The sequence below is a fragment of the Thalassophryne amazonica genome, chromosome 4, assembly GCF_902500255.1.
Source record: "Thalassophryne amazonica chromosome 4, fThaAma1.1, whole genome shotgun sequence".
Lineage (NCBI taxonomy): Eukaryota > Metazoa > Chordata > Actinopteri > Batrachoidiformes > Batrachoididae > Thalassophryne > Thalassophryne amazonica.
Window position 1 is genome coordinate 120,766,363 of NC_047106.1, and position 19,624 is coordinate 120,785,986.

The 19,624-nt window shown below is 38.8% G+C and overlaps 1 protein-coding gene across 1 annotated transcript in view; it reads right to left on the reverse strand.

Moving 5' to 3' along the window:
* Nucleotides 1-19,065, reverse strand: part of cntn5 (contactin 5) — a 918,586-nt gene extending 899,521 nt beyond the window's left edge. The window contains exon 1 of the mRNA XM_034168485.1: nucleotides 18,989-19,065. The gene's annotated coding sequence lies outside the window, so the exon portion shown is untranslated. The remainder of the gene's footprint in view (nucleotides 1-18,988) is intronic.
* Between the last annotated feature and the right edge of the window lie 559 nt (nucleotides 19,066-19,624).

Consider the following 19,624-nt stretch of genomic DNA (forward strand, 5'->3'; position numbering starts at 1 on the left):
AAATAGTTTGGAGCACAGCACAATAATATTAATACATTTGTACTGGCTTCTCCAGCAAGGAATATGATGATAATTATTGACTAGATAAATAAACAGTTCATTTGGAATTGTTTTAACTGCTCTAGATTGATCTTTATCTGTTAAAAGATTTTTTAATCTCCACCTGTGGATCATAACAATTGATTTTATGGATTTTTCACATACTATTAAACTGGAAATAATGTGTGTAAATGTTAAGTTAAAAAGCATGCAAATGTCTGTTCTCCAATCATTTGACAGACCTTTTTTTTTTAACTAACCTTTGATTTTTAAAGCGGAATTGAATTTGGTATCAGAAATCATGTCATTTCACTGGTACTGGTACTGAAATTCCTGGGACTGTACCATCCCTCCAGGGGCTGAACTAACAATCCACATTATTCAAGAGCATGACGTGGGTGTTTTGCAGATATAATGTCAAACAATCAGAGCATCACCTGTCATCCCATTTAAACAGGAATACATAAGAAGCACAGCACTGTGGTATTGAATGGAGATGTGGAGGGGATTTCAGACTAAGAAACCTTCTGTGCAGACCGAGACTGAGCCCCCACAAAACCAGCTGGAACATAAGGCTGTAGGTTGCCATGGCAGTATATTAACACATGCAGTACTTGAATATTGCATCCTTTAATTCATGACAGTCCTACATGTGAAGAGTTTATGGTGGACTTTGAGACAGGCCTCACTCATGCACATGAACCGATTGCCTGCACTACTTTTAAAAATAAGAGCTGTTCATTGATCATTAGCTATTGTGCTCTGTGCATGGTTTGAATTTGTGATTACTGTTTGTAATGCGTTTTTATATAAAGCACATGTTACGCACCTCAATGATGAACATGAATGAATGAATCAGTGGATACATTTTTGTTTCAGTGTAATGTCCAGACCCTCTGTGAAAACCAAACCCTCACCTGCACTGCCACTAAATTTTCACACAACCCCAGTTTTGGGGATAAAGAAAAGCAGTGTTAAAGTACAGTAAAAGCAAGAGTTACTCAAGCTGTGTGTTTTTCATTCGTTATGTCTTTTTGGTCATCATTATGTGTGTGTTCAATTTAGTTTGCCATGTATGGACTACATTTTTTGGGAACCTGCTGATGTAAGGCATACCTGAGTGCTGTGCTCTTAATACTACAAAATCACTATGATAAACGTGCATGACTTCAGACTTGGCTTTGTATGGTTGAATGCTCAAATACCTTCTTGTGACAGACAGTAGGAATGCACAAGCTTTTCACTTGACCACACCTCTGATACGCATTCTGTTATGTGATGCTTTTCTCAGGATACAGGCCAGTTGACTGTTGACAGCTGTGCACTTAAGTTATATTATATAACGGCTGAGTGGATCCTTGTCATTTGATTGGTGGCTTGTATGTCACGTGACATGGATTATTTGTACCACTTGTGTTTCATTGCCTGTGCAATAGTTGTTTTTTAGCATGCAAGTTTGATGCTATATGAAATGTTCTATTGCACGCTCCAACCACCACGCATGCTCACACAACCAGGGGGCAGTATTTAGCTAAACATAGCAGAGTTTGTTTTGCTGATGGATGACAATTTGAAGGAGCTAATTGACGCTGCTAATTCTTCTCACACGCACACACACACACACACACACACACACAAAACAAACAAACAAAAATAAACAAATACACTACTCTGTAAGCCGTCTGGAGGCATGAAGAGCTGTTACGATGAAAAGCTGTATAAATTTCTGACATGATTTATTTTTGCTGGTCTGAGGAACTACACCAAGTGTTTTTGTTTGTTTGTTTTGGAAGTACACAAAGTCAGTGCAAAGCATCACTGACTACATCCTCACAATTTAAAGTTTGTGTTGGAGTGTTAAGCACCAGTGGAACACCAAAATATAAGTCTCTTTTCTGTTGTTTCTAAATTAATAAGATAACAAATGACAAGGATCTATTTTAGCCATTATACAAACTAAATAATGAATGATTTTTATTCTTTCAATGCAATGAATATTTAATTCTGTGAAAGATCACCTTTCACCTCATGAAATATTCGTACCGTAGAGCTCACAAACATTCATTATTTGTATATAGTTAACACTGCTTTCACAGACAAGAGCTGGAAGATGAACTCCCAGAAACGTGGATTTTGGTCTCGATAATTATTGTTTAACTGCTAGATTCATACTGTGGACAGTCCACAACTTGTCATTGACCCAGGACAAATACCAAACTGTTAGCTGTCCAAGAAAGCAATGATGCAGCCAGTTTAGCTAGACTGTATATATCATGAAAACTGTCACAACTGTGTTGGTCTTTTTTAAACAGCAGAAGAGATAAACCTTAAGCTCCAGTTACACAGACTGTCAGCAGTTTGGGAGAGTCACAGATTGTCTCTGTTGCACCCCCCCTCTTCGGGGAGGGGGGTTAGTTGCAATCGCACACATAAGATGCTGGTGCAAAAACGTACTGTTGCATACATATGCACAACGGTGACAACATTGTTATGGGAAGGCCGTGTGTATGCGGCATGAATTTATTAGCCTGTCTTCCTTTTTGCCATCACTGCCATGGGAGCTGTCCATTGTGAAGAACCATGGAGCTTTTTGTGAAAGAGGAAGGAGGACGTGTCTGCCTCAAAATGTGCATGTCTGCGGCGACACGTGAGTGTTACACACTTGTGGTCGTTACTGTGAGTTTCTCTGTGAATTTTCAGACCTTTTGTCTGACTTAGTGCTTAGCTCAGATAAGATAATTATAGTGGGCGATTTTAACATCCACACAGATGCTGAGAATGACAGCCTCAACACTGCATTTAATCTATTATTAGACTCTATTGGCTTTGCTCAAAAAGTAAATGAGTCCACCCACCACTTTAATCATATCTTAGATCTTGTTCTGACTTATGGTATGGAAATAGAAGACTTAACAGTATTCCCTGAAAACTCCCTTCTGTCTGATCATTTCTTAATAACATTTACATTTACTCTGATGGACTACCCAGCAGTGGGGAATAAGTTTCATTACACTAGAAGTCTTTCAGAAAGCGCTGTAACTAGGTTTAAGGATATGATTCCTTCTTTATGTTCTCTAATGCCATATACCAACACAGTGCAGAGTAGCTACCTAAACTCTGTAAGGGAGATAGAGTATCTCGTCAATAGTTTTACATCCTCATTGAAGACAACTTTGGATGCTGTAGCTCCTCTGAAAAAGAGAGCTTTAAATCAGAAGTGTCTGACTCCGTGGTATAACTCACAAACTCGTAGCTTAAAGCAGATAACCCGTAAGTTCGAGAGGAAATGGCGTCTCACTAATTTAGAAGATCTTCACTTAGCCTGGAAAAAGAGTCTGTTGCTCTATAAAAAAAGCCCTCCGTAAAGCTAGGACATCTTTCTACTCATCACTAATTGAAGAAAATAAGAACAACCCCAGGTTTCTTTTCAGCACTGTAGCCAGGCTGACAAAGAGTCAGAGCTCTATTGAGCTGAGTATTCCATTAACTTTAACTAGTAATGACTTCATGACTTTCTTTGCTAACAAAATTTTAACTATTAGAGAAAAAATTACTCATAACCATCCCAAAGACGTATCGTTATCTTTGGCTGCTTTCAGTGATGCCGGTATTTGGTTAGACTCTTTCTCTCCGATTGTTCTGTCTCAGTTATTTTCATTAGTTACTTCATCTTTATACATGCTTCCCTTAGGCAGTATTATTAGACGGTATTGCTTAAATTTTCATTGTTACGCAGATGATACCCAGCTTTATCTATCCATGAAGCCAGAGGACACACACCAATTAGCTAAACTGCAGGATTGTCTTACAGACATAAAGACATGGATGACCTCTAATTTCCTGCTTTTAAACTCAGATAAAACTGAAGTTATTGTACTTGGCCCCACAAATCTTAGAAACATGGTGTCTAACCAGATCCTTACTCTGGATGGCATTACCCTGACCTCTAGTAATACTGTGAGAAATCTTGGAGTCATTTTTGATCAGGATATGTCATTCAAAGCGCATATTAAACAAATATGTAGGACTGCTTTTTTGCATTTACGCAATATCTCTAAAATCAGAAAGGTCTTGTCTCAGAGTGATGCTGAAAAACTAATTCATGCATTTATTTCCTCTAGGCTGGACTATTGTAATTCATTATTATCAGGTTGTCCTAAAAGTTCCCTAAAAAGCCTTCAGTTAATTCAAAATGCTGCAGCTAGAGTACTGACGGGGACTAGAAGGAGAGAGCATATCTCACCCATATTGGCCTCTCTTCATTGGCTTCCTGTTAATTCTAGAATAGAATTTAAAATTCTTCTTCTTACTTATAAGGTTTTGAATAATCAGGTCCCATCTTATCTTAGGGACCTCGTAGTACCATATCACCCCAATAGAGCGCTTCGCTCTCAGACTGCAGGCTTACTTGTAGTTCCTAGGGTTTGTAAGAGTAGAATGGGAGGCAGAGCCTTCAGCTTTCAGGCTCCTCTCCTGTGGAACCAGCTCTCAATTCAGATCAGGGAGACAGACACCCTCTCTACTTTTAAGATTAGGCTTAAAACTTTCCTTTTTGCTAAAGCTTATAGTTAGGGCTGGATCAGGTGACCCTGAACATTCCCTTAGTTATGCTGCTATAGACGTAGACTGCTGGGGGGTTCCCATGATGCACTGTTTCTTTCTCTTTTTGCTCTGTATGCACCACTCTGCATTTAATCATTAGTGATCGATCTCTGCTCCCCTCCACAGCATGTCTTTTTCCTGGTTCTCTCTCTCAGCCCCAACCAGTCCCAGCAGAAGACTGCCCCTCCCTGAGCCTGGTTCTGCTGGAGGTTTCTTCCTGTTAAAAGGGAGTTTTTCCTTCCCACTGTAGCCAAGTGCTTGCTCACAGGGGGTCGTTTTGACCGTTGGGGTTTTACATAATTATTGTATGGCCTTGCCTTACAATATAAAGCACCTTGGGGCAACTGTTTGTTGTGATTTGGCGCTATATAAAAAAAATTGATTGAATTGATTGATTGAATTGTGTATAGGAGGACACTTTGTGTAACAAACCCAGACACAAAGGGGAGGTGATGGTCTAGTGGTTAAGCACTGGGCTCGAGACCAGAGGATCCTCGGTTCAAATCGCAGCCTGACCAGTAAATCTCTAAGCACCCTTGGGCAAGGTCCTTAATCCCCTAGTTTCTCCCGGTGCGTAGTGAGCACCTTGTATGGCAGCAACCTCACATCGAGGTGAATGTGAGGCATTAGTATGTAAAGCACTTTGAGTATCTGATGCAGATGGAAAAGTGCTATATAAATGCAGTCCATGTCAAGGTTTTTCCATGATACACCTTGACATATTTGTTTCATAGAAACGTGTCATAGTCTGGAATACACCAAAATGCGTTTCATTCGCAAAGTCTTGACTAGGGTGAGCTCTCTAGTACACATCTGGCCCAACTTGCAGAGGTGTTGTGAGCCAGCAATGAAAATATAAATTCCCTACTGATTGAAACAATATTTTATATTAACTGACAGAAGTCCAACAGGAGTGTGTCTGTGATGCAGAGATGCGCAGACGCACGGCCATATGACATTGAGTGCACACAACACAGGACTACTGAACAAACATCACCGACATTACTGTTTAATTTAATATTACAACTACGATTTTAATAATACAGTCTAAATTTAATTCACTAAGATTTGCATTAAACATGGTTATAGTTTCTCACCTGATTTATGTGAATTGAATGGTGGTCATCAAATCTGCAAAAATATTTCATCTTCTTATGTGTGCAGTATGACTGAGTGATAAATCCCTTATTGCATGAAATTATTCTGGCGGATAAGGTTTCATATGGGGAGGTGGGGTAACATAATTTCCAGCAATCATTATTTTGCCGCTTTGGAATGCACTATATACGGAATGCAAGCATCCTTGTAGTTCACGCTTTGTACTGTCTATACAATGATTTGGAATGATAGGAATAGCAGTGCGTCTGGAAAGTATTAACAACGCTTCACTTTTTCCACATTTTGTTATGTTACAGCCTTATTTGAGAATGGAGGAAACTGATTTTTTTCCTCAAAATTGTACACACAATACTCCATAATGACAAAGTGAAAAATGTTTTGAGATTTTTGCAAATTTATTATAGCTAAAAATAACTATGTAAGCCCATGTACAGACAGTGCCCTCCAAAAGTATTGGAATAATAATGATGTTTTGCACACTCCAAATAAACCATGGGGACATTCAAAAATAGTGAGATTCAGATTGTATTCAGACCCATTTCTTCAATCACATTTTTATATTATGCACAAATCCTTTTTTGGGTCACCATCAAGCCACACTTAATACCTCAGAAAAACAAATTTACAGTACCCTCCAAAAGTATTCAAACACTTGGTATTTCACATATTTTAATTTGATAATGCTATTTCAAAGACAAAAAAAAATCTAAAATTACCTTCCTCAAACTCAAACTGAAAACAAATCTCTACAACTCAATATAAATTAAATAAAAATATAAAAGCCAAGATGATGGGCTGAATAAGTATTGCAAGTAACACCTGTAAACAATCAGTTTTATTGCTAGTTTACTTGAGACAAGTCAGGGAATGGATACATGAATATTTCCAAGTCACTGACACTCCCCATCCAACCTGTTGGAGCATAAGAGGTGCTGCAAAGAGGAATGGGCAAAACTGCCAGAGGTGTGCCATGCTTGTGGCATCCTATTCAAGAAAACTTAAGGCTGTAACTGCTGCCAAAGGTGCATCAACACAGTATTGAGCAAAGGCTGCAAATACTTATGTACACATGATCTCTTAGGGTTTTTTATTTGATTTTTAGTAAATTTGCAAAAAAAAAAAAAAAAAAAATCATGCTGTCAATATGGGGTGTTGTGAGTAGAATTTTGAGGGGAGGGAATTAATTTAATTCCATTTTGGAATAAGGCTGTAACATAACAAAATATGGAAAAAGTGAAGTACTGTGAATACTTTCCGGATGCACTGTTGCCTACACACACCACACTCACACACACACACACACACACACACACACACACACACACACACACACACACACACACACACACACACACACACACACACACACACACACATACAGTAGTGTTCAGAATAATAGTAGTGCTATGTGACTAAAAAGACTGATCCAGGTTTTGAGTATATTTCTTATTGTTACATGGGAAACAAGGTACCAGTAGATTCAGTAGATTCTCACAAATCCAACAAGACCAAGCATTCATGATATGTACACTCTTAAGGCTATGAAATTGAGCTATTAGTAAAAAAAAGTAGAAAAGGGGGTGTTCACAATAACAGTAGTGTGGCATTCAGTCAGTGAGTTCGTCTATTTTGTGGAACAAACAGGTGTGAATCAGGTGTCCCCTATTTAAGGATGAAGCCAGCACCTGTTGAACATGCTTTTCTCTTTGAAAGCCTGAAGACAATGGGACGTTCAAGACATTGTTCAGAAGAACAGCATAGTTTGATTAAAAAGTTGATTGGAGAGGGGAAAACTTATACGCAGATGCAAACAATTATAGGCTATTCATCTACAATGATCTCCAATGCTTTAAAATGGACAAAAAAAAAAAAAGAAAAAAAGAGATGTGTGAAGAAAATGGAAAACAACCATCAAAATTGATAGAAGAATAACCAGAATGGCAAAGGCTCACCCATTGATCAGCTCCAGGATGATCAAAGACAGTCTGGAGTTACCTGTAAGTGCTGTGACAGTTAGAAGATGCCTGTGTGAAGCTAATTTATTTGCAAGAATCCCCCGCAAAGTCCCTCTGTTAAATAAAAGACGTGCAGAAGAGGTTACAGTTTGCCAAAGAACACATCAACTGGCCTAAAGAAAAATGGAGGAATATTTTGTGGACTGATGAGAGTGACATTGTTCTTTTGGGTCCAAAGGCCGCAGACAGTTTGTGAGACGACCCCCAAACTCTGAATTCAAGCCACAGTTCACAGTGAAGACAGTGAAGCATGGTGGTCCAAGCGTCATGATATGGGCATGTTTCTCCTACTATGGTGTTGGGCCTATATATCACATACCAGGTATCATGGATCAGTTTGGATATGTCAAAATACTTGAAGAGGTCATGTTGCCTTATGCTGAAGAGGACCTGCCCTTGAAATGGGTGTTTCAACAAGACAATGACCCCAAGCACACTAGTAAACAAGCAAAATCGTGGTTTCAAACCAACAAAACTAATGCCTCCCAGATGTGAATAAATCTTGAAAAACTGTGGTTATACAACTAAACACTAGTTTAGTGATTCACAGGATTGCTAAAAGAGCAGTTTGAACATAATAGTTTTGAGTTTGTAGCGTCAACAGCAGATGCTACTATTATTGTGAACACCCCCTTTTCTACTTTTATTTACTAATAGCCCAATTTCACAGCCTTAAGAGTGTGCATATCATGAATGCTTGGTCTTGTTGGATTTGTGAGAATCTACTGAATCTACTGGTACCTTGTTTCCCATGTAACAATAAGAAATATACTCAAAACCTGGATTAATCTTTTTAGTCACATAGCACTACTATTATTCTGAACACTACTGTGTGTATATATATATATATATATATATATATATATATATATATATATATATATATATATATATATATATATATATATATATATATATGTGATGTTTGATGTCACTGTGAATATTTTTCAGATGCACTATACCTCAGGTTAGATTATCATTATTATTATTATTATTGTGTGAACACAAGCATCTGAGAAAAAGGAGTTTTCTGCCATTTATGTCCTTGTTTATGTCCTAGCATGGAAGCACATACCTAAGATGCATTTTAAAAACATATTTTGCATCTTTGACTCACCTGCATTGCTACATGCAAAATATACCACAATTCTGATTTAAAAATAAATAAACCAATAATCCAAATATGTCACAAGGGCCACTTTCCAAATGTCAGCAGTGTAATTGTTCGTCTTTCACTTTTCATACCCGCCTCATCACAATCAGTGTTTATTTTTATTTATTTATTTATTTTTTCTCTCCAACCTCAATGTGTCAGCCACTGACATATGAGGGAATTTGAAAAGTTCTGAGCCTGACCCCCAAAAAAGTAGGGTGTGATTCTCCATCTTTTGCATTCCGAGAAACCAATATTTCTCAACATTGCACCCAATGAGTCAAAGTTTCACACATTCTCGAGAAGACAAGCATTTCTTTTTATATTCGGCAACTTCGCGCAGGCACTGATGAGGAGTGGACCAACATTCCACAGGCCACAATCAAAAACTTGATAAACTCTATGCAAGGAGAGGTGTTGCACTGCGTGAGGCAAATGATGGTCACACCAGATACGGACTGGTTTTCTAACACCCCCAGACTCCCAATAAAGCAAATCTGCACATTTCAGAGTGACCTTTTATTGTGGCCAGCCTAAGGCACACCTGTGCAATAATTGTGTCGTCTAATCAGCATCTTGTGAGATGGGATGGATTATCTCAGCAAAGGAGACGTGCTCACTAACACAGATTTAGACAGCTTTGTGAACAATGTTTGAGACAAATAAGCCTTTTCTGTAAATGGAAAATGTTTTAGATCTTTAAGTTCAGCTTTAAGTTCAGCTCATGAAAAATAGGAGCAAGAACAAAATTGTGTTTACATTTTTTGTTCAGTGTAGTAATACCATTAAAATCTTAATGATACTCATCCCTCAACATGACTGTGCCAAAATAAAGCTTATGAGCAACCTTGGGAGCAATGGGTGACTAATTGAATTTTGATTTTCATTTCAATTTTGGCTTCCAGTGATTACAAAAATAAAGTAAATGAGTACCTTCGGCTTCTCCCTCGGTTCACTCATTGTCACCACAGCAGATCTGAGGTGAATCTGAGTGTTGATTTGGTACAAGTATTATGGTGGATGCCCTTCCTGGCACAACTCCACATTACATGGCGAATAGGCAGGGTTGAAATAATTTAGATAAAACAATTGCTTTGCAGTATTCGGTATTTCAATGATCCTTTCTTTTTTGCCATGTATGATAAATCCAAGCAGGAACCTCTGGTGTGAGTGTGCCAGGTGCAGAAGGCCCCTGCTAGCAGCAGCTGCTGCTGCTAAGCTAGTGGATGGCCATTAGCTGCTGTATACACAGTGTTTGAGTATCTAAGCTAATACAGCTTGCTGTGAAGTTCATTGCACTAACAGACCATCTAAGAAGCCTGTGTTCCAGTAGCTCCATTACATTAAACTTAGCTATCATTTAATTAGTATGTTAGCATCATTACTACTAATTAACAGGTATCAGTTGGGCAGCGCAGTCTTGTTTGAGGGCGGGCGATAAAGGGATAAAATATGATGCATATGACTACATGAGAACTGATCAGGGAATAAAAGGAAAATAAATACTAAAGCAACACTTAACTGGAACTGACTAAGAAATAATCTATAAGTAAAACAGTGATGAGCAAAACCCAACATTAAAGCACTACAAATAATAACAGGAATAAGAGCAGCAAAAAAACAAACAGATGATGAATAAATGACAAACAACAAAACTAGAACAGAACTGAACAATGGCTAAAGTATGAAAAGTAACAAAGAAACAAAACAGCAGAGCAAAATAGAACAGAGAATAAACACATAATGAAAATAAAATAACTAATAAAACAAAGCGAGAGCAGATCATGATGAAAAGAAAGAGGGAAAAACAGAACCAAAGCCCCGCTTAGAGCCAAGTCGTGACACTTCCTATTTATGGGTTGGCTGGAAGATATATAGTAATTGAGTAATGTGTAAAATTGAAGTCAAATTTAAGAAAACCCACTGGAAAAATGCAAGTTTGTTTTATATATATATATATATATATATATATATATATATATATATATATACATATATATATACGAGGGCTGTCCGTAAAGTATGTCCTTTTTATTTTTTTCTAAAACTATATGGATTTCATTCATATGTTTTTACGTCAGACATGCTTGAACCCTCGTGCGCATGCGTGAGTTTTTCCACGCCTGTCGGTGACGTCATTCGCCTGTGAGCACTCCTTGTGGGAGGAGTCGTCCAGCCCCTCGTCGGAATTCCTTTGTCTGAGAAGTTGCTGAGAGACTGGCGCTTTGTTTGATCAAAATTTTTTCTAAACCTGTGAGACACATCGAAGTGGACATGGTTCGAAAAATTAAGCTGGTCTTCAGTGAAAATTTTAACAGCTGATGAGAGATTTTGAGGTGATTCTGTCGCTTTAAGGACTTTTCACGGTGCGAGACGTCGCGCAGCGCTCTCAGGCGGCGTCATCAGCCTGTTTCAAGCTTAAAACCTCCACATTTCAGGCTTTATTGATCCAGGACGTCGTGAGAGAACAGAGAAGTTTCAGAAGAAGTCGGTTTCAGCATTTTATCCGGATATTCCACTGTTAAAGGAGATTTTTTTAATGAAAGACGTGCAGGCGGATTGCAGCGTCAGCTCGCAGCCGCCGCGACGCTCCGCCACAGGAAAAACACCTCTGTTGGAAGCCTTGAGGACAAGTTGGAACATCTCCAGCTGATAAACAATTTCTCATATACTCACTCCACTGAAAACCATCAAAAGCCGCCTGGATTTTACAAATGGTTATCAACACGGAGGTGTTTTTCCTGTGCCGCCGCGCCGCGTCGGCTGCGTCCCGACGCGCGGACCCGTCCGCACGTCTTTCATTAAAAAAATCTCCTTTAACAGTGGAATATCCGGATAAAATGCTGAAACCGACTTCTTCTGAAACTTCTCTGTTCTCTCACGACGTCCTGGATCAATAGAGCCTGAAATGTGGAGGTTTTAAGCTTGAAACAGGCTGATAACGCTGCCTGAGAGCGCTGCGCGACGTCTCGCACCGTGAAAAGTCCTTAAAGCGACAGAATCACCTCAAAATCTCTCATCAGCTGTTAAAATTTTCACTGAAGACCAGCTTAATTTTTCGAACCATGTCCACTTCGATGTGTCTCACAGGTTTAGAAAAAATTTTGATCAAACAAAGCGCCAGTCTCTCAGCAACTTCTCAGACAAAGGAATTCCGACGAGGGGCTGGACGACTCCTCCCACAAGGAGTGCTCACAGGCGAATGACGTCACCGACAGGCATGGAAAAACTCACGCATGCGCACGAGGGTGCAAGCATGTCTGACGTAAAAACATATGAATTAAATCCATATAGTTTTTGAAAAAAATAAAAAGGACCTATACTTTACGGACAGACCTCGTATATATAAAGTTGAATGAACAAAGACAATGACTAATCATTTAAATGAGTAATCATTTAAATATTTCCAAATTAAATTTTGGCTACAAATAAATGTGATTGTCAGGTGGCAGGGTGGAAGAGTGGTTTGCACTGTTGGCTAAAATACACTGTTGCCTAAAGGTACATCTGGAATATTAGTAAATTCAGAGTAAGGCTGAACACTTCTGCCTCTGACACCACACAGTCAGACTTTACAGTTTCAGCCCACTAATCTGTGTAGAGTGAGACTGCAGGCGTGCACAAGACAAAAAAGAGAAAGAAAAAAAATCAGTGTTGTGCTTCATCATGGACTTGGAAGATAAGACAATTTAATGCCACATAAAATCAGGAATTGCTGACTGAAAACATTCCATCCTCAGGCTATTCCTCACCATCACAGTCATCACTAGTCCCTGAGTAAAACCTCCAAAAATAGTTGATGTTCACCTCACTTCCAAAGATAAATTAAACCTACAGCCTTCTTTTTAAATGCAGCATATCATGACTGAGGTGGATGTGTTTTGTAGAATTCTGTGCCATTTCTATTTCGCATGTCTAGGAAGGCTCGTTTAGTTGCCCGAAAAACTGCAAAATGTAAATTTATAAGACTTTAGGGGTGCATTTTAATGATATGAATATTAAGTCCTGTCTTAACAATGCCAATGTCATCCATCTGTCCCAAATGGGGGTCCTAGCTCTGTCAAACAATATTCTTATTTCTGAACACTACTGAAAAGCCTGTCATGTATGGAAATTATGACCTTTAACATTTTCACAACTACCAATTTTAGCAGCGTTGTAGATGAAGCCTGCAGGGAGCTGCACAGTTTGCCTAAACAATAATCACAGCAACAAAGACAAACAGACACGAGAATGTTATAATTGCAAACCTGTAGCTATGGGACATATTAGCCAAGCAAAATGAGTATTTTCAGCCTTTTACATCAACTGCTAAATACTGATGGATTACAAACTGCAAACCAAAAACCAAACAACAGAGAAAAGCCCCAGACAGGTGGCATGCTTTTCGATACATTACTGCTTAACATGTATACGTGTTTCCTTATCAAGCAAAGATTGAACTTAACAACAGGACTTGGGGTAACAGAATACGTGGTATTTAGAACATAAATGTAATTTCAGTCACAGTTTCAGAGAAAACACAACCTCAACATGCGAGTATTTCACTTAATTTAAAAAATGGGGCAGTTTTCTGTACATTCAAGAATAGTATTTCTGACACTGAATGAATGAATGAATTTATTCAGCACACATAGACTCCAAATAGCAAAGAAAACTCAAATAAAACAATTTAACAACGTACCCATGTGCCCGAAAGGGTGTAGGCAAAAGCTTATAAAAGCCCACCCTTTTAACCAAAAAAAAAAAAATAATAATAATAATAATAATAATAATAATGTATACATGTGTATATAAAAATATACATATACCCATGATAACAAATACAAAATGTCACGATTGGGACTAAGAGGTTTTGTGTTATGTTTTCTGTTGTTTTGTTCTGTTTGGGTCTTGCTGCACTGGATTCTCTTGTCTGTCACTTGGTGCTCGGTGGTGGGCGTGTCCCTCTGTCTTTCCATCCCTCACACCTGTTCCTCATTGTCTGCTCATCACCTTCCTGTATTTAAACCTCATCATGTCCACCTATTCCCACCAGATCGTCATGCCTCACAGCCTTCGCTTCATGCCCTTTTCTTTGTCTTGATTGCCTTGCTACGTTTTTGACCTTCTGCATGTTTTTTGGACCATGCCCTTGCCTAATGTTTTTGATACCGTTGCTCTTTTTGGACTGCCTTCTTGTGTACCAAAACCCAGAAGTACCTAAAATTAAACCTTTTAAAAGTGACTCGACTGTCTCTGAGCTTTGCATTTGTGTCCTGCCATTTCGGGCCACTGACCTTGAAACAAAATATAAATTATTTTGACATCATAACAAACCTAGCATTTTTTTCAATAAAGATCAATATGCTCCCTGATCTTTCTTAATAAAAGGAGTGATTTCTAAGAAAAAGAGACCAGCACAGTGACAGAGAATATGGTATAAGGCGCGGATGGAAAACGCATATCAGGCAGCATAGGAGTGTAACAATAGCTGTTTATTTCTGCAGTGAGCCTAAACCTGATGCTTAAAATTTAAAAACATAAGCTCTGCAATTATATACGCATGTAATGTGTGCCATTCTCTATGTACATCATGTGCACAAAGGACAAATGAGATAAACACAGTTCTTGCTCAAAAAGACCAGCAATAACAGCCACCAAAATCTTACAATTAGCAACAAGGGTTCACAAGCAAGTTGATAGGCATATCAGTCTATATGTTATTTTTAAAACATGCCAACATGGGCCAGAATAGGAAGCTCAATAATTCTCATCTATGAGAACCCAAAATTTGATTATGCAGTAGGTTTTTTTAAGGAGTTACTTCCAGAAATGTTTCAAACTGGTTCACTGACTGACAATCACATCACTGATTTAATTAACAGCCACCCTGTGCTTATATTTCCATTCACACAGTACATGTATGACAATGTGATTTGAAATTGTCATATTCACTCACTGGAAATCAAATCTAAGACAGTCATAACAGTGACAAGCGGGGAAGGGTGGTGAATGCCAGTCTTCTAAATAGATGATTGGATGGAATTATATAAATTAATATGCCAGATGGATCCGGAGGGACATTCACTGTCTAGCCTTTGGAAGACCAATAGAATTTTAAGGTAAACAAAGCATCAAAGTCAACATTTGCAACAGTTCTTACAAAGAATTTATCGGATCTACAAAAAAATCATGTAATATCGCAAAACTGAAGACAAATGCCCATGACCCAGTTTCTTCTGTAGTGTTTTGAAGACAAAATTGCACCCTTGCAGTTCCAGTGCAAAGCATGATATTTAAATACTTAAGGATGCCCAGCAATTGCTAGTCTGGTCCTACTTTCTCTTTGTCACTGTACAGGGTGTAATGAAATAGTTCACATTTCATTGTAACCTGCACTCAGTGACAACTTTGTTCTCAGTTTAAAAGACAGGAAATCCTCTACAGGGACATGCTAAGCAGGAAAGCCGTGATCTGCAAGACATTTTGTCCATTTGCTCTATTAGTCACAGGTTTGCCTGTGAAAATAGGACTCCTCTGGGTGCCACAGTCTTGGTGAGACAGTTTCTTTCCTTGCCCTCTGTCTGTCATAGCTAGGACATATATTTTCCACAAAGTGTCCCAAGGCCATGTCTTTACCAGAGCTGTCATTTTCAATTAGTTATAGCCCAAATGCATGTCTGTTTGCCAATGACAGTAATCATTTCATTTCAGGAAATTAAACAGCTGTAACTTGAGGTCATGCTCATTTCCCATCAAGGTTAGCCAATCTCTTCATTTGCATTTTATCACACCTGCCTGCAAGTACACTCACAAACATTTTAAATCATGTATTGCAAGTAAATATCTCATTTACATCTGATGAGGACAGGGTGAACCTCTGATTGGTGCCAAGTGTAAGAGGCACAGCTGTTCGTTCCTGCCATCTATTCCCCTGTTAAACAGGTGAAGCTACTTTGATTAGGACTGTGTCACATCTATGGGTGAGATGAACCATTTTCACATGATCTCAGGAAATTAAACTAAGTGATGGATTAGGCCGATACGGCACCCATTTAAGCACATTACACCTCATGAAATATAAATGTAGATCAACATTACGGCAAGTTATAGCCCATTTGAAATCACAAGCATGCCTTCAAGTTAGCCTTCCACCATTAAGCCTTAATGGATGCTCTACAACACTAACAGGAAACAATGGACTGTGATTTAGGTTTGTGGGACATTGTTTTAAAATGATCCCCCCCTCCTTATTCAATTACAACATTGTACAACAACCTTGAGCCAGACAAGCTACTTGGAAATTCATATATTGACCGATGTCTTTACTGAATGTTTTTGCAAGCTGATGTTGGGAAAATTCTACCTCAACAGGTGTAGTTCAATGACAATCAATAATGACTGCCCAAAAATGTTTAAAACATGAGTACAGTTAACTGAGTAAATGCCGGAAAGCAAAATAAAGGTCGCCTCTACTGTATCCATAAGATTTCATCAGGCTGTAGCAAAATGAACTGCATCCAGGTGGAAAAACATGTAGTTCATGTACACTGTACACAGTGACACACAAAAATTACTTGTGCACAAGTCATATTACTTCCAAAAATATGAATGAAACTGTCAATGAAGGAAGAAAAAGTGAGCTTCTTTTCTCTGTGCATGTCTCACAGGGGTCAGGATCCACAGATGCAGGCACACCATATTAGACTTGAAGAGTGCATTTGGGAAAAAAAACACATGCAGATGCATTTGTACAGAGTATAATATGGCACTGTGCAAAAGTTTCAGGTCCATTTATATATATATATATATATATATATATATATATATATATATATATATATATATATATATATATATATATATATATATACAGATTTTATGCAGGGTGTAGAAAGAGAACATGGCATGGGTTACAAGGAATCAGAGACATCCTTGTTGGAAAGCAAGGGTGTTTGCATGACTGTGACTATTAAATATCTAATACCAGGGTTCTCACTAAGATTTTTTTCACCACACGGGGGGGGGGCTTAGTGGGGCATAACTGCGTGATGAGCGTTGCAGGCATGAGCATTGTAAGAGGGCCTGGAGCCAGCCCCCCCACAAAGTTTAGAAATTCATAACCACTTGAAACACCTTTGTGCTGCTAACAGGGATGTTAAATAATGTGCAACATGTCCTTTAAAAAAGGAGGGAAAAAAACAGAACCCCCCCATGCTGGTTAAATCACAGCATATGCTCAACTGCACTGGCGAGAACCCTGTATATCTATAAATAAATAAATATAAAATCAGTAAATTAAACTTTGGATGTTCCACCATTACTATATCATTTGTTTTTGGTGATATCTTACCATTTATATCAGAATTGGGTTGTATTTAATAATATTTTACTATAACCTTATGAGTGAGTCATCATGAGCAACCGTGCATAATGTTCTATGAAGTACACAACAAGGAAACCAAGGTTGGTTTGTTTGTTTAACAAAGATGATGCTTCTAACTTCAGTAGATAAAAATATTCCAGATTTTTTTTTTTTTTTTTTTTTTGAATAGTAATGTTTCATATTTCAAATGTGATTTTTCCTTGATTGAGAGATGAGGAGAAAAAGAAGGAGGCTATAGTTACAGCAGCAATAACCCTAAATCCTAGGGCTATACTTAGGGCAGTAGGGCTGTAATTCATGTTCTGTGACTCTGTGGTCATTGCTAACTCCCAGTTGGTATAGTGGTTAAATATCCCCACATGCCATGCCTGCCATGGCAGGTGGCGTTCAGTTTTGTGATGGGGAGAACAAGACTTTTTTTTTTTACTTTTCACTCCCTTCATGTCAACCAATATTTCTTGTTTTAGTTATTCTTTTGGTTCATGCATCTCCCTCTATTTGGGCTAATAGGGTTAGGGTCTCAGGTGTCTGCATTAATAATAACCTACCAAGACATATGGGTATTGTAACAATAGCCACAAAAAAAAAAAAAAAAAAAAACAGTCACATGGTGTACAGCTGCACGGATTCTACAGTTCCACATTTTTGATATTTTTCTTTTTGGCCCTATGTCTCATCTTATATCACATAAGGTGCATAAGGTAGAATTTGCAATCTAAATTTAATCAAGAATAAAAAAGGAAAACAAATGAATTTAAACCTGCCCCCAATATACCAATTTGAAATAACGTGCTCACACGAGATAACTAAGATATTCAGCAAGTTTGTAAAACATGGTAAACCGTGGAGATTACAAGTTTATTTTCTTTATCATTCAATGTCAAAACTATTTCAAAACCTCAAATATTGTGGTGACAACGCTTAATAACTTTACATTTAGAAGCATGTCTTAATATGATGGAGTTTCTTGACATTTAAATGGGTTCATTTCACAAAAACCCCCCCCCCAAAAAAACACCACACACACATTAAAGACTCAAAGTAGAATTTTCCTCTCACTTAACTAATTCCTATAAGAACCTCAGACAAACTTCAAGAAAGAGACATGATTGCCTTGATTGGATAATGGCATCTTTTTTTTTTCTCCAACCCCAATAGCGCAGGTCTAAAAAGCCTAATAATGAGATCAAATAAGAATTTGTGAGCCTCCAAGCCAAGTGTCAGAGGACGCCATCAGACCCAACAACTGTGCAGCACAGCAAAATTACACTTGGTCTCATTTGCATATCTCTGATTAGATAATTCCTGCGGGAACATTTAAGTGGTCTGTAAGAATATTGTCTCCGCTAACAAAGATGTACTCTGTAAAGCCTGCACGGCAGTTTTATATTTCAAATAAAACTTTTATTATTATTCTTCATCATTCGCAGGTAGAAAAGTCAGACACACTTTATTGTATAATTTCAAAGTGTTGAACTGTACCCCAGAATTGGAAATATTCCACTCATTGTGACACTGAAGCAAAGAGAGAGACAGAGAGAGAGGGAGAGAAAGTTTGGGAACAACCTTAAAAGAAATGAACGGGTTTCTGTCAAAACTACTCCGTTCCAGTTGAGCTCAATTGTAATGTTCGTTTCACTCATACAGCTCCCTTGAAAACTAAATAAAACGTAAGTAAAACAGTTTACTCACTCAGGCAGGTGGAGAAAAAAGTGATGCTTTAGGTTTTCGTGTGTGTCGGTAGAAGCGCTGAAGGACCAGAGGCGGCGGCGGCGGCGGTGTGTGTGTGTGTGTGTGTATGTGTGTCCGAGCCGCGCGCGCAGCTGGAATATCGGCTGAAATCAGCCTCCTCTGCTTCTCTATGCGCTCAAAATGACCAACAAACGCGTCGTCCGGTCAAACAAATTCATGCCAGCTTCGTTTGTTCACTTCCAGCGTGCGGAGCGTTTCTCCTCGGTGGCTGACAGGGAGCCAGGCGGTGGTGTGTGTGTGCTTTCTGTCCTCTCTCTCCTCCGCAGCCCGGCTCAGAGGCTTCCTCTGCGGAGCAGCAGCATCTCTCTGTGTGCGCTGCTGCTGCTGCTGCCAGGAAAGGAGAGAGAGAGAGAGAGAGAGAGAGAGAGAGAGAGAGAGAGAGAGAGAGAGAGAGAGAGAGAGAGAGAGAGAGAGGGGGGGGGGGGGGGGGGGGGGTGTCCTCACTTTGTTCTGAGGAGGGTTCCTCCCTCCTCTTCTTACTGTTGCTGAATGTCTGCACAGACTGGAAAAAGTTGCTCCTCCATGCAGGGGCACTGAAAAGGGGAGAATAAGGACAAGGATTCTTGGGGCCCATGA